Source organism: Monodelphis domestica, chromosome 4 (genome assembly GCF_027887165.1).
Source record: "Monodelphis domestica isolate mMonDom1 chromosome 4, mMonDom1.pri, whole genome shotgun sequence".
NCBI classification, from domain to species: Eukaryota; Metazoa; Chordata; class Mammalia; order Didelphimorphia; family Didelphidae; genus Monodelphis; species Monodelphis domestica.
In genome coordinates, this window is record NC_077230.1 from 384,211,964 (window position 1) to 384,224,237 (window position 12,274).

The 12,274-nt window shown below is 41.1% G+C and overlaps 1 pseudogene; it reads right to left on the minus strand.

Moving 5' to 3' along the window:
• Positions 1–2,857: 2,857 nt before the first annotated feature.
• On the minus strand, positions 2,858–3,434 carry LOC100022810 (60S ribosomal protein L9-like; annotated as a pseudogene).
• Positions 3,435–12,274: the final 8,840 nt, after the last annotated feature.

Consider the following 12,274-nt stretch of genomic DNA (forward strand, 5'->3'; position numbering starts at 1 on the left):
ACTGGATGAGATGATATGCCAGTGAAGTACTGAGTGGAATATGAGAGCAGGATCAGGGTGTGAGGGAAACCCTATGTGAGAGAAGGGATGGCAGTTCCTCTCTTTCAATTGACAACAGGCTGACAGCTATCACTTGATGCCTCTTGGGGAAATTGCTGAGGGGATAAAATGTGTCTCCCTAGTCAGCCCACTTGTTAACTGTTACAATGTCTTTCCCTCACAGGGGGGTTCAGTGGCAAGACTTTAATCTGGGCCCTACCACAGAGGGAATGGTTTCAGGCCTGAGACCTGTCCCCAGTTTCTTGGAGCACCCTTCCTACTATGATTAAAAATCAATACAGAGATCTGACTGCTATTGAGGGATTTATTGTTTGGGATAGGTAATTGGTTGAGAGGAGGGGAGGTAGTCCTGTCAAATTCCTACATGGTCCATGGGCCTGTAACAGTGCCCATCTCCGCCCCTTCCCAGGTAAATAGCCCCTTCTATTGACTTAATACTAATATGTCCTAAAGAAACAAGAAATGATTCAGGGAGGCAGGGAGTCATGCTCTGCTTTTGTGAGTCCAATCAGCCCCCCTCAGGGGTCTGAGATGGTTTGCTACAGTTGGAGGGAAGCAGTAGTTGTGTATCTGGTGAGAGAACAGCAACAAGCTTTGGGAAAGAAGCTTGTCTTCTCGGGTGGTTTCAGTGATCCTTCAGCCTTCCTCCAAACTGGACTTCACCACTTTAGGTCCCAAGGCAGAAGACCAAGAGCTTCCTCAGAATCCTCTCAGAACCCTTAGTTGTCCCACAAGCTCTTGCTCCTTCAACTGTCACTCAACTTCCTTTAGTGCCTGTCTCAAAATTCCAGATCTCCCTTTCTCCATCCTAACAGCTAATACACAGTATTGATTCTAAGACAGAAGATTAGGGCTTAAAGAAAGAAAGTAAATTGAGCCTTGATGTCTGGAGGGAGAAGGAGATAGGAACATCAAGGCAGGGATCTTTACCTTCTCTGTGGCATGGACCCCTTTGGCATTTCTATGGACCCCTTAGGAGAATGTTTTTAAATGCTTAAAATACATAAGCTTACAAAGGAAACCAATCCTGTGGGCAGGTAGTTACTATATATTTTTTTTAATCCATAGACACCCAGTTGAGAACCCCTGATGTATGAGAGAGTAGAGCATCCTGCCTTTTCTAAAATCTTGAGGTGGAGAAACTCTTTTCTGTTGCTAAATGTACTCTGCACTAAAGATCAAAGCTGGAGTTATGCCATCAGTGTAGTTGATACTATACCTGCTTATCTTTCCCAAGAGTCTCTATGAGATTTAACCTGACTTTGGTAAATACATAACCTCAGAGCTTCACTTGCCTCATCTACAAAGCAGGGAATTGGATTAGATGATCTTTAAGGGGACTAGTGGTTCTAAAGCTTAGAGTTTCTGTATATCACTGTAATGCAGGCACAGGTCTAGTGAGACATTGCTAAATTTACTCCAGATTGTTCCTAGTTAGGCCTTGCTAGATAATTGATTTGACCCACTGACAAGAATCTGCCCAAACAAGATTATTCTCCTTTCCTTTACTTGGTGGGTGAGTCCAGGAAAGAATGAACCAAAACACTGTTACACAGTGAATTAATAAACCACAGAATAAAACTGAAATGGTTTTCTCCCAGGTCAAGCCAATTACTGTTTTTTTTTAATAGTTCTTGACTTGTCCCTATCTATATTTAACACCAGTGTCCTCCCCACTCCTTCCCTCTCTTCAGTGCCATGTTTCTGCTAACCCTCTGTTTACTTCTGGTTCCTCTGCTTCCTCTTGACTTGGACTTCTTAAAGCATTTCCCCAAAGCTCAAGCTTAGGACTTTTGACTTTTCTTTTTCCTATGCCTTCCTTAGGGGCCTCTCATCTACTGTTCTGGATTCAGCTTCTACTAATGAGGTAGCCTTGTGGTTCAGTGGATAGAGCAAGCACTGGACTCAAGAGTCAGGGAAGAGCCGAGTTCAAAGCCAACCTTCTGTCACTAGTTGGGTGACTTGAGATGAGTCCCTTAAACTTCAGTTTCCTCATCTCTAAAATGGGGCACCCATTTCATGGGGTCCTTTGTTGTAAGGATCAAATGAGGTAATGTATGCAAAAGCAATTTTAAACTGTTAGACCTTGTATAAATGCTAGTTATCATCATCATCATTATTATTTCTACATATTCCCTGGTCTACTTTTTCCTTATGGGTCTCACCCTCTTTCTGGTCTCCTATTTCTGATTTCCTAGAGCAGCGGTTCTCAACCTCAATTTGTAGCAATGAGAATACATAATGCATATCAGGTATTTACATTCCAAATCATAACTGTAGCAAAATTAGTTTTGAAGTAGCCACCAAAATAATTTTTTGGTTTGGGGTCACTGCAACATGAGGAACTGTATTGCAGGGTCATGGCATTAGAAAGGTTGAGAACCACTGTCCTAGAGGATTAATGAACTAAAATTATTCTTTTCTCCTTCCCCCCAATAGTTTTTTCCCTCCAACTTTGCATATTGTGTTTTTCTACTGATGGCCCAGCTGCATCATAAACTGTTGCCTCCAATGTAATTAACCTAATTGACTTCCTGATTCCCACCATACTCTTGGGTTTAAAACCTTTTAAATTTGTTCAATATAATTACAACTTTGGTCTTGGATTTTATCTTGTTCCTAAGTTACTGCAACTGCCTCAGGAGTCTACCTAGGTAAAATTTCTTTGTCTAGATTAGATTTTTAGAAAATACTCTTTGTAAGCACCTAAATTTTTTTTTTTTTACAAAAAGTATTTTTTGACATCTGAAAAGTGTTGACTTCTCAGGACACTGCCTTTGGTATCTTCTTTTCCAACTTATTCATCAGCTTATTGCACTGTGCCTTTCTCAGAAACATCCAAAAATTTTCTGATATCATTGTTTTTGATTATGGTGGCCTGTTGAAAGAGGGCAGCTGACTTTGAGACAAGTTCAATATCATTTCCTTCAAGAATTAACTCATCTTTCTGAATTTGAGAAACAGCACAAGCCACACCTGGCCTCATGCACATTCTTTGGATATATTTTTCACCCAAGAAATTTCTCATTTCAACAAGTGAGCCATTTTCTTGAATAACAACATTGATGGGGAAGTGAGCATACACAGACCTCATCTTGTAATGAGAACCCAAGATTACGCCTTGCAAATGACTACAGATTGTGCACACAGTGGCAAGTTCTTTTTGATTTCCCCACCACTTGTCTGCCTGGAGCCTTTTTTTCTTTCCAAGGAGACTGAGCTCAACATTGATATGGTTGAAATCCCTTCATAGAATCCCTTCGTAGAAGGGCCCTCTGGGGCCCTTCACAATAACTGTCCGACCCTTAAGAGAGATGTCAACATTTTCTGGGATGTTGACCGCCTGTTTGCTTAGAATGGTCTTCATTCTGGTAATGAACATATCAAAGAAAATGAGCTCCTAAATTTTATCTTGTATCACTATTGCTTGGCACAGTGCCTGGCACATAGTAGGTGCTTAATAATAAATGTTTAGAAGGTCAAATCAATCTTGGCATTTAGGTTATTGTTTCGTTTCAGTCATATTGGGGGTTTTCTTGGCAGTGACACTGGAATGGTTTGCCATTTCCTTCTCTAGCTCATTTTACAGTTGAGGAAATTGAGGTAAATAGGGTTATGTGACTTTACCAGAGCCACACAGCAAAGATATTAAGAGTGGTTTGCTATTTCCTTCTCAAGCTCATTAAGACAAAAAAAAAAACCTCACCTTTATCTTCCATCTTGGAATTAATACTGTAATAAGGGCTAGACAGTGGGGGTTAATTGACTTGCTCAGGGTCATATAGCTAGACAGTGTCGAAGGCTGGATTTGAACTTCGATCTTCCTGACTCCAGGCCCAAAGCTCTATCCTCCATGCCACCTATGAAATGCCATCCCTTCTCCCCATTCCTCTTTTTCCTCATTTTCCCTATTCCTCTTTTTCCTCATTTTCCCTTTCCAGAGCTCTTTATTACCTAACTTGCAAGATAATAGATTGCTGTCCCCTAACTTAAAGCTTGTTTTTTTCTTAATACTTTGTATGCTGTTGCTTGAATATGCAGTATGCTTTCCTTTCCATGTCTTTCCTGCTCTGATACCATTTGTTATCCCTGAGCATTTTATTACTCTGTTTGCCACATTGTCTTTATTAATAGATTCCCCTATTGGGGTTGGAAGGGTTGTCCCTAGCTAGATTTTAACCTGTCTTGTCAGTGATGTTTTTCACCTCCCACACCTGAATGGAATTCTCAGCAAATGCTCATTAACTGACAAAATTTGAGAATATAATTCTCTCTCCTTTTGACATGACTGTAATCTGTCTAGATATAAAATGCTAATGAATGGGTTGGTACATGTTAGAAAGAGTCTTGGATGGGAAATCAAGAGATTGGGTCCTCCTTTCCTCAGTGCCACCAACTAGCTTACCTGTGTGACCCAACGAAAGATACTTTCCCTCTGAGGACTTCAGTTTCTTTCTCTGCAAAAGTGAGAAGATTGGACTGAATGACCTCTAAGAAGTTCTAAGATTTCATGCTCTAAAATTGTACATAAGTCTGTGACATCAGAAAATTGTGTTGAAGAATATAATACCTGATCTGATCTTTGTCTTCATGGGGAAAAAAAAAACATCAGCCAAATGATACATACGTGGGGGCAGAGGGGAGAGGAGTGTTTAAAGAATGTTGGTCTTTTCCAAATGAGTCATTTCTGCCATTCTTAGAGTCTGGTGTCGAGGTTGGGGTGTAGTTTAACGGTTGATGTGAGTTGGATAGTCTGACACAGCAGAAATACTCAAGTCAGATAACCATTACAACAAATAACATAGCCAGAATCACTGCTCCCCTCAAACTACATCCCCCAGATTCTGAATGCCTACCTAAATAAAGTGCACGTGCTTTGGTATACCTCAAATTCTAACATGGAAAATGAATTTCAGACATTTGTTGAGTACTTATGAAGAATTTGATCTGTATTTATAATGGTCTGGAGGCGAAACCTCTGGTAAGTTGCCCAAACTTTGTTATGTGTGACAAACTTTGTTATGTGTGAATTGTTGAATTGTTGGGGAAAAAAACAAACAACTGGGGGTCATTTATCTTGAGGGGGGAAAAAAACGATTTGGTGGGGAGTGCATATCAGTCATTGTTTTCAAATATCTGGAGGTTATCAATATGTCATCAAGCCTTTGTTAAATGCCCCAGACGGATGCCAAACAAAAATTAATTTCTAATCTAATGTTTGCAGGAGCACATTGATTTTCAGGAGAGACAATATGGACACATTGAAGTGTCTCCTATGAAAGAAGCGTTAGACTGGTTCTGTGTACCTCAGAATGATGAATTGAGATTAGTGGGCAGAGGAGGCAAAATACTAAGGGCTTTCTCAAATCAAAATAGGCTGCCTTTGGAGATGACTATGATGATGAAGAGGATGAAGATAAAGGGCTTTAATTTTTTTAAAGGCATTTTTCTTATAGTATCCCCATAACCTAAATGGTATAAATATTATTCCCATTTTACAAATGGTGACACTGAGTTAGTCCCATTCTATCTTTATAGTTTTCTTACTACTGAGTCTTGTCCATGGTTACATAGCCATTGTCAGAATTGAGGTACCCAGCCAGGTCTCCCAAGTCCTAACACTCATTAGGTCCTTGTCATTGATTATCTTCAAATGGAGACCAAAGGTATGTTGTAGAAGTGATTCCTTCAAGTTAAAAGTTGGGATTAGATCATCTGTCCTACACTGAGGTTCTGCCATTCTAGTTCTGGGTCTCCTCCAATCCCTAGGACTTGGTGGGACACATAGCACCTATGCTGCAGAGCTTTCCTATTCCTTCCTTGGATATTACCATCCTTCCATTCTCTAGTCCCCATGAGACTATGCTTTTGTTCTCCAGTATTGGGTAAGACTTTGGGGTCTTCCATAAGCTTCTTTCCCAGTGTGCCTCAGGCAGGCAGTAAGCTAAGGGTCCATTTGTGGCAAAACTCAGAATATTCCCAAGCTGCTTGTAATCAAGAGGATGCTTATAGATAGGCATGTGCCTTCCTGTTGAATTCTTGGGGACCTAATTAGTGACATGTCGAGTGTCATACAGTGAGAAAGCGATAAACCTGTGACAGGAACCCAGGGCTTCTGACTTCCACATCAGACTCCAAACCTTTTTGAAGGCAAAATGGTATGAAGTCAAAGACTTGGTTCTCTTGGAATAGTAATAAAGGCAGAACCCACAGGACATAGGTTCAAATCCTGACTCTCCTATTTAATATCTGAGTGACTTTCAGTGGAAATTGATTCTGTAACCCTATGAAAATCCCTTTGACAGGTTGAGATGAATAATCTCAATTCCATGGGAGTCAACACCAGAGCCCACCTTCCATGACTTTCATTCTGATCCTCTTTCCTAAGAGGCCTGAGTCAGGAATTAAAAACGAGGAATTGAGAGGAATGGAAACTATGAGTCTGTTGTTATCTGTTTCCATTGTCAATAAGTATTTAGTTTGGCTAATAGGAACAGAAAAAAGCCCCTCTCTTCAAGGAGTTCCCATTCTAATGGGGAGATATAACCCATCAATTCGTATGGGCAAGGTGTATACAGAGTAGATGAAAAGGGAGGACACTAGGCCCTGGGGGTGAAGGGAAAGGTCTCTTGCAGGGCATCACATGAGCTGACTGCAAGGAAACCAGGGAAGCGGAGAGACTGGGTCTCTTATGTGGTCTGTGTAGTAGGGGATAGAGAGCCAAGAAAAGGGCACAGTGGATGGAGTGTTGGAAGAATGGAAAGTGGGCCTGAAGTCTGAAGGGAGGAAGAGTAGTCCGGTTGAGAGGTGATAAGGGCCTGAGTCAGGATGATGGTTGAACTGGTTGTGGGGAGAGAGGGTCCTGAATTGAGTGATGTGAGGGCAGAAACAAGATTTGGCAACTGAATATACGAGTGAAGAGTTGATGTTGCGGGCTGAGTCTGTGTGACAAAGGATGGCGGTAACTTATCCTTGTCTCCAAAGGGAAGGTTGGAGGCTAAGAAAGATAAGTTCAGTTTTGAACTTAAGTTCAAGATGTCTATGGGACATCCCATTAAGATGTCTAAAAAAGGCAGTATGAGGGCAGCTGGGTGGCTCAGTGGTTTGAGAGCCCGGCCTAGAGAGGGGAGATCTAACATCAAATCTGGTCTCAGAAACTTACTTCCTCTGTGGACCTGAGTAACTCGGGCCCCAATTCCTACCCTTTACTGCTCTTCTCCCTTAGAACCAATACACAATTTTGGTTTTAAGATGGTTAACAAAAGGGCAATAGTGAAATTCATACTGGAGTTCAGGAGAGACTATGGTTGGACTTATAGATGGAGCAGCCTTCTGTACATAAATGATCATTTAACCTGTGGGGGCTGATGAGATCATGTATGCCAGTTAGCATAGAAGGAAATGATCCAAGGACCAGGTCAAGAGCCTTGAAGGGACATTCGGTGATTAGTCTGCATGACTTAGATGACTATCTGGCAAGGAAGATTGAGAAAAGCAGTGGTCAGATGGGGAGGGAGAGTGTTTCCGGAATTGGGCAATAAAGTGTCAAATGCTACTGTGTCATCCATGGCAGATTTGATAGTTAAATCATTAGTAACATTTTCCCTCTCCTCCTCTGTTCCTTAACACAATCCTTTCCTCCTTCCTTTTCTTTTTTCCCCATAACACCATAACAAACCCACTTCCAGATGCTTTATCTTAACTCCTTTTGTGACCCCTGATTACATGAGGGTTCCAAACGGACACATGTATTATTGTTAACTCTGGACAGAGCAGTTTCAGTTGAATTTAGAAAGCTAGGTGGTAGTGGGGTTAGAAGAGACTGAGAAAAGTGGTATTGCTAAGTGGAGGCAGATTTATCAAGCCAGGGAGTGGGGGTGAGGAAAGACAATGATAGCTGGATCAGGTGAGAGTTTTTAAAGGTGGAGGGGCACATGGGAGACCTGGCTATGTTTGTAGGTAGCAGGGAAGGAAGCACAGGAGAGGAGGAGCTCGGGGTTAAGAGGACTGGGGTGATAGTAGAGAAGATAGGAGGGGTTTAGAGCAAGGGTACACATAGAAGTTTGGTTTTGGGAAGAAGAAAGCCATCTCTCCAATAGTCAGTACTTATTTTGCATTGGGAGCTTTTTTTTTAAAAGATGTTGGTTTTAGTGCCTACTTCTCAGGATTGTTGTGGGAAAAGCACTTCATAAACCTTGAGGCCCTTGTAGACTTGGGTCAGGTTTGCTATTTGGAATCTGGTATAGTGATTCACTCAGAGCCCCAGGGGTTCAAGCAAATAATCCTTTTAACAAAATCCTACTTCTGTGCCTTCAGGTAGAAACAGTTGTCAAAGACATTAAAAAAATAGTTTTAGGAAGATGGAAAAAAAACCCCACAAAATTAACCTTCTTGCCATCAAGAAGGTTAAAGGCAAGGACATTTTGCTGGGATCTTTTGAGTTCTTCACTGGAAACCCAAGAGGTGCTTTTATCATTTTGCCCAGAGGCCCCGACAGCTTGGTCCCAGATCAATCTACCTTGCAGCAAAGATAACCCACACTGCCCCAGGGCTGTGTCTTTGCTTGTACCAGTATGGAGAGACTAGAATGGTTATAGCTAAACTTTGGCCTCTAATTCTACCAGTGTTCTAGGCCATGACGGATGGAATTGTTACAGCTTCAGTTATTCAAGAGATCCTTGCTTTCATTGGTTGGATGAGCTTTGTGCCCATGAAGATCATAACCCTCCTGTTTAGGCAGGTAACCTTTATGAATTGTTACAGCCTGGAAATAGCCCACTTGGTGACAAGTTTTCTCACTTGGCTAAATGGGCCCCAGAACGAATGCTGAAAGTCCACTACCATTTGTAAGCTGGAAGCCCCCCCAGCGTTGGCATTAGAGGACCGGTGAGAACTGGAGTTGCGATGGCTTTCCCTTTGGAAACTCAAGAACCGCTTTACACTAAGAGAGGTCAAAAGGAGGCCCTGGGTGGTAGTAGCCTTTGATGCTCCCAAAGATGGGCCATTTTATGAGCAAGTTCTCCCTCCACTGCTGAAGATTACAGCCTCTAATTTAGAAAATAATCTTTGGGAATTGCAGCTGATGGCAGGTTGATAGTTTGGATAGAGCACTGGGTGTACAGATGGGAGCTCCTGGATTCAATTCACCGCTTATTTCCTAGCTGTGTGACCCTGAGCAAGTCATTTAGCACCAATTATCTACCCCTTGTTGCCCTTCTGCCTTGGAACCAATATTTATTAATTCTAAGACAGAAGGTAAGGATTTTTTTTTTAAAGAAAAAGAAAATTGCTGCTAGAAAACCCCAACAATAAAAAGCCCTGTGCTTCCAATTTGTCCTATGCCTATCTAGCCTTCTCTGTTGTTAGACACAGCAGCTGCCTCAGCCTTTTCTCGGGGCACCTCCCTGCCAGAGTTTGTGCTTCAGGCCTGACTTCAAGAATTTCAAGAACTCAAGGTCAACTCAATATGATGGTGAAGATTCCAGGGGAGGATTGCCATCGGGTTTACTTTTGGAGAGAAAGGAGCCAAAGCACAGCACCAGGAGTGGAGAGGTCCTTCTGGCTTTGATTCAGTGCTATTCAACGACAAGCATTCAGCTCTTGCAGTATGCTAGGCCCAGTTCAAGGTGCTAGGGATACAAAAACAAACAAAAGCAAAATGAGTGTCTGCCTTCAAGGAGCAAACAACATTTGCAAATGTGTACAAAATGTATATGTAGTAAAAACAAAATTATTTACTAACATTTGGGGCACTAACTTGAAATGGGGAAGACTACCCTTATGCTTTGGGACTTGAACCATGTTTTGAAGGAAGCTAAGGGTTCTAGGAGGAAGAGATGAGCAGGGAAAGGAATGAAGTGATAAAATGATAATATAAAGAATACAGAATGCTGATGGATCAGCAATTAAGTGGAGGGGAAGAAGGGCTTGCTTTCAAAGCAGTTGACAAATATAGATTTTACAAAGCCATAATCTGTGTATCTAATTTCAAAGTTTCAAGGGAGTTTCATGAGTTTTTTTTTGTTCTTAATATTGGTTTTAAAATTTAAGCTATTAACCCACAGATTGTAAAAACAATTGAGAGTAAATTTACTTCCTAATTAACAGATTGGATTTTAGGAGATTACAAAGTACCTAATGGAAAGTTGAAATTTCAGGCTAAGCTTATGGTCTGGCTCCCTCTTTGTATTTGGGCCTTTACTGGCATCAGGGTGCCATGGATTCCAGTGAATGGACCTAAGAGGGTTGGTGGGAAAGGTGCTTCAATATTTTCTTTTATTGTGATTCTTTACCCTATCTCTTCCCTCTGATTCCAGCGGCAGGTATTGCTTGGTTATTGTTGCTTTGAATGCTTTGTTTCTTAATTCTTGAAATTTATGCCTTTCTTTCTCAAAATGGGACAATAACATTTGGAAAAGGAAAGCTGCTGGGAAATCATTCAGAGATTTGAGGAATTTGTTAGAACACACTTTAGAATCTCTAATGCCATTGTGTCAAAATAGACAATTTCAAGTCTAATGCAATTTGGGAAAATACATTTGGAATCATCTAGTTCTGGGATTTGGGTTTGAAAATGTTCTTTTTGCCATTTATTTAAATACATTTTAGGCCTCCTTGAGTCCTGGATCAGAAGCATTAGGGGTCTAAATGACTGGTAAGTTATTTTGCTTGCCTTTCATGTTTTAACTCAGCTATAAAGAGCTTTTTGTTAGCTTTGCTGTTTTATATTTTAAGATAATTTAGTCTGATTACATTTATTAACAAAAGACTACTAACTCAGTTTTGTTCAGTAGTTATCTCTGGTAGCCTTGGTCAGGGTTTTGCAGCATGGTATGAGTTTTATCTTAGAGAAGGTCCTTTTCCCCTACTTTTCTTTACCATTTTGCCCCCCCCCCTTTCAGTCCCTAAATCTTAATATGCTATGTATTTTTAGTATCAGCAATAGCAGATATTTTAAATTGCCCTCTCTTTTATTTCCATGAATGCACTATCAAATGTCTCAATGAGAAATGTTCAGCATAAGGACCTTATTTTTTTAAGACCGGAAAATGCCTCCATGTCTGAAAAGGGAATGCTTCTGATCTCCCTTCTCTAAGTACCATCCAAGAATGTGAGAGCTAGCATGGGGCCTTCAAATCTCGGCTACCTGCCATCTGGTCGTAGGAGGAAGCTGTCTCAGAGAGGGACAGATGCTAGATCAAATCTCACAGTGCGAGTTAATGGCCAAGATTTGATTAGAATCCAGGACTCCTGACTCAATTTGATGCTTTTCTACTATATCCCCAGTCATTGGATTATATTAAGTCAGAGGGACTAGCAACAACGAATACAAGCCAATTTATCTTTCCATGTATTTTTTAACAACCCTTATCTAATGTTTTTAGAATGAATACTGAATGTTGGTTCCAAGGCTGAAGAGCAGTAAGGGCAAGGTGATGGGGGTTAAATGACTTATTCAGGGTCACACCGCTAGGAATTGTCTGAGACCAGATTTGAACTTAAGACCTCCTGTCTCCAGGCTGGGTTGTCAATCCACTGAGCCACCCAGCTGCCCCTCCATGTGTTTTAATTTTGGCCAAAAATATGTTGAACCTCTAAACTAGTCAGCTAGTTTGAATAGGAGATCAAATCTTTTAGCACTGAAACTAGGCTACATAAATTGCAGTTTTACTAAAGTAGATATTTATAGAAAACATTTAGCCTAATTCATATGCAAGATTTAGGTCTGATAACCCTGGAGCTGGAAAGAAGAGCCTTAGCAATCCTGGATCTAACCTTTAGGGCCAGCCACCATTTATCTCCCCTTTGGCCTTGGTGATCTCCTTTCATCAGCTGTGACCTGCATTTTGATACTGGGGTATAATGGAAGGAATCCATGAATTTGCATGTGAACAAAATGATGTCTTTCTTTTCATGTACCTCCAACTCAAATTTAGAATAGAAAAAAAAAATTTAAAAACCATTATGTTGGGGCAGCTAGATTGCTCAGTGGTTAGAGAGGCAGGCCTAGAGGGGAGTTCCTGGATTCAAATCTGGCCTCACTTTGCCTAACTCTTACTACTCTGCCTTGGACAGATTCGAAGAGAGAAGGTAAGGGTTTGAAAAAACAAACCAAAGGGGTCCATGGCTCCAGGGCCCTGATCTTGAATCCTGTGATCCTTTCCCTCTAGACTGAAAGAGTTGTGTGGTTTAGAACCTTTATTTTTACATATAA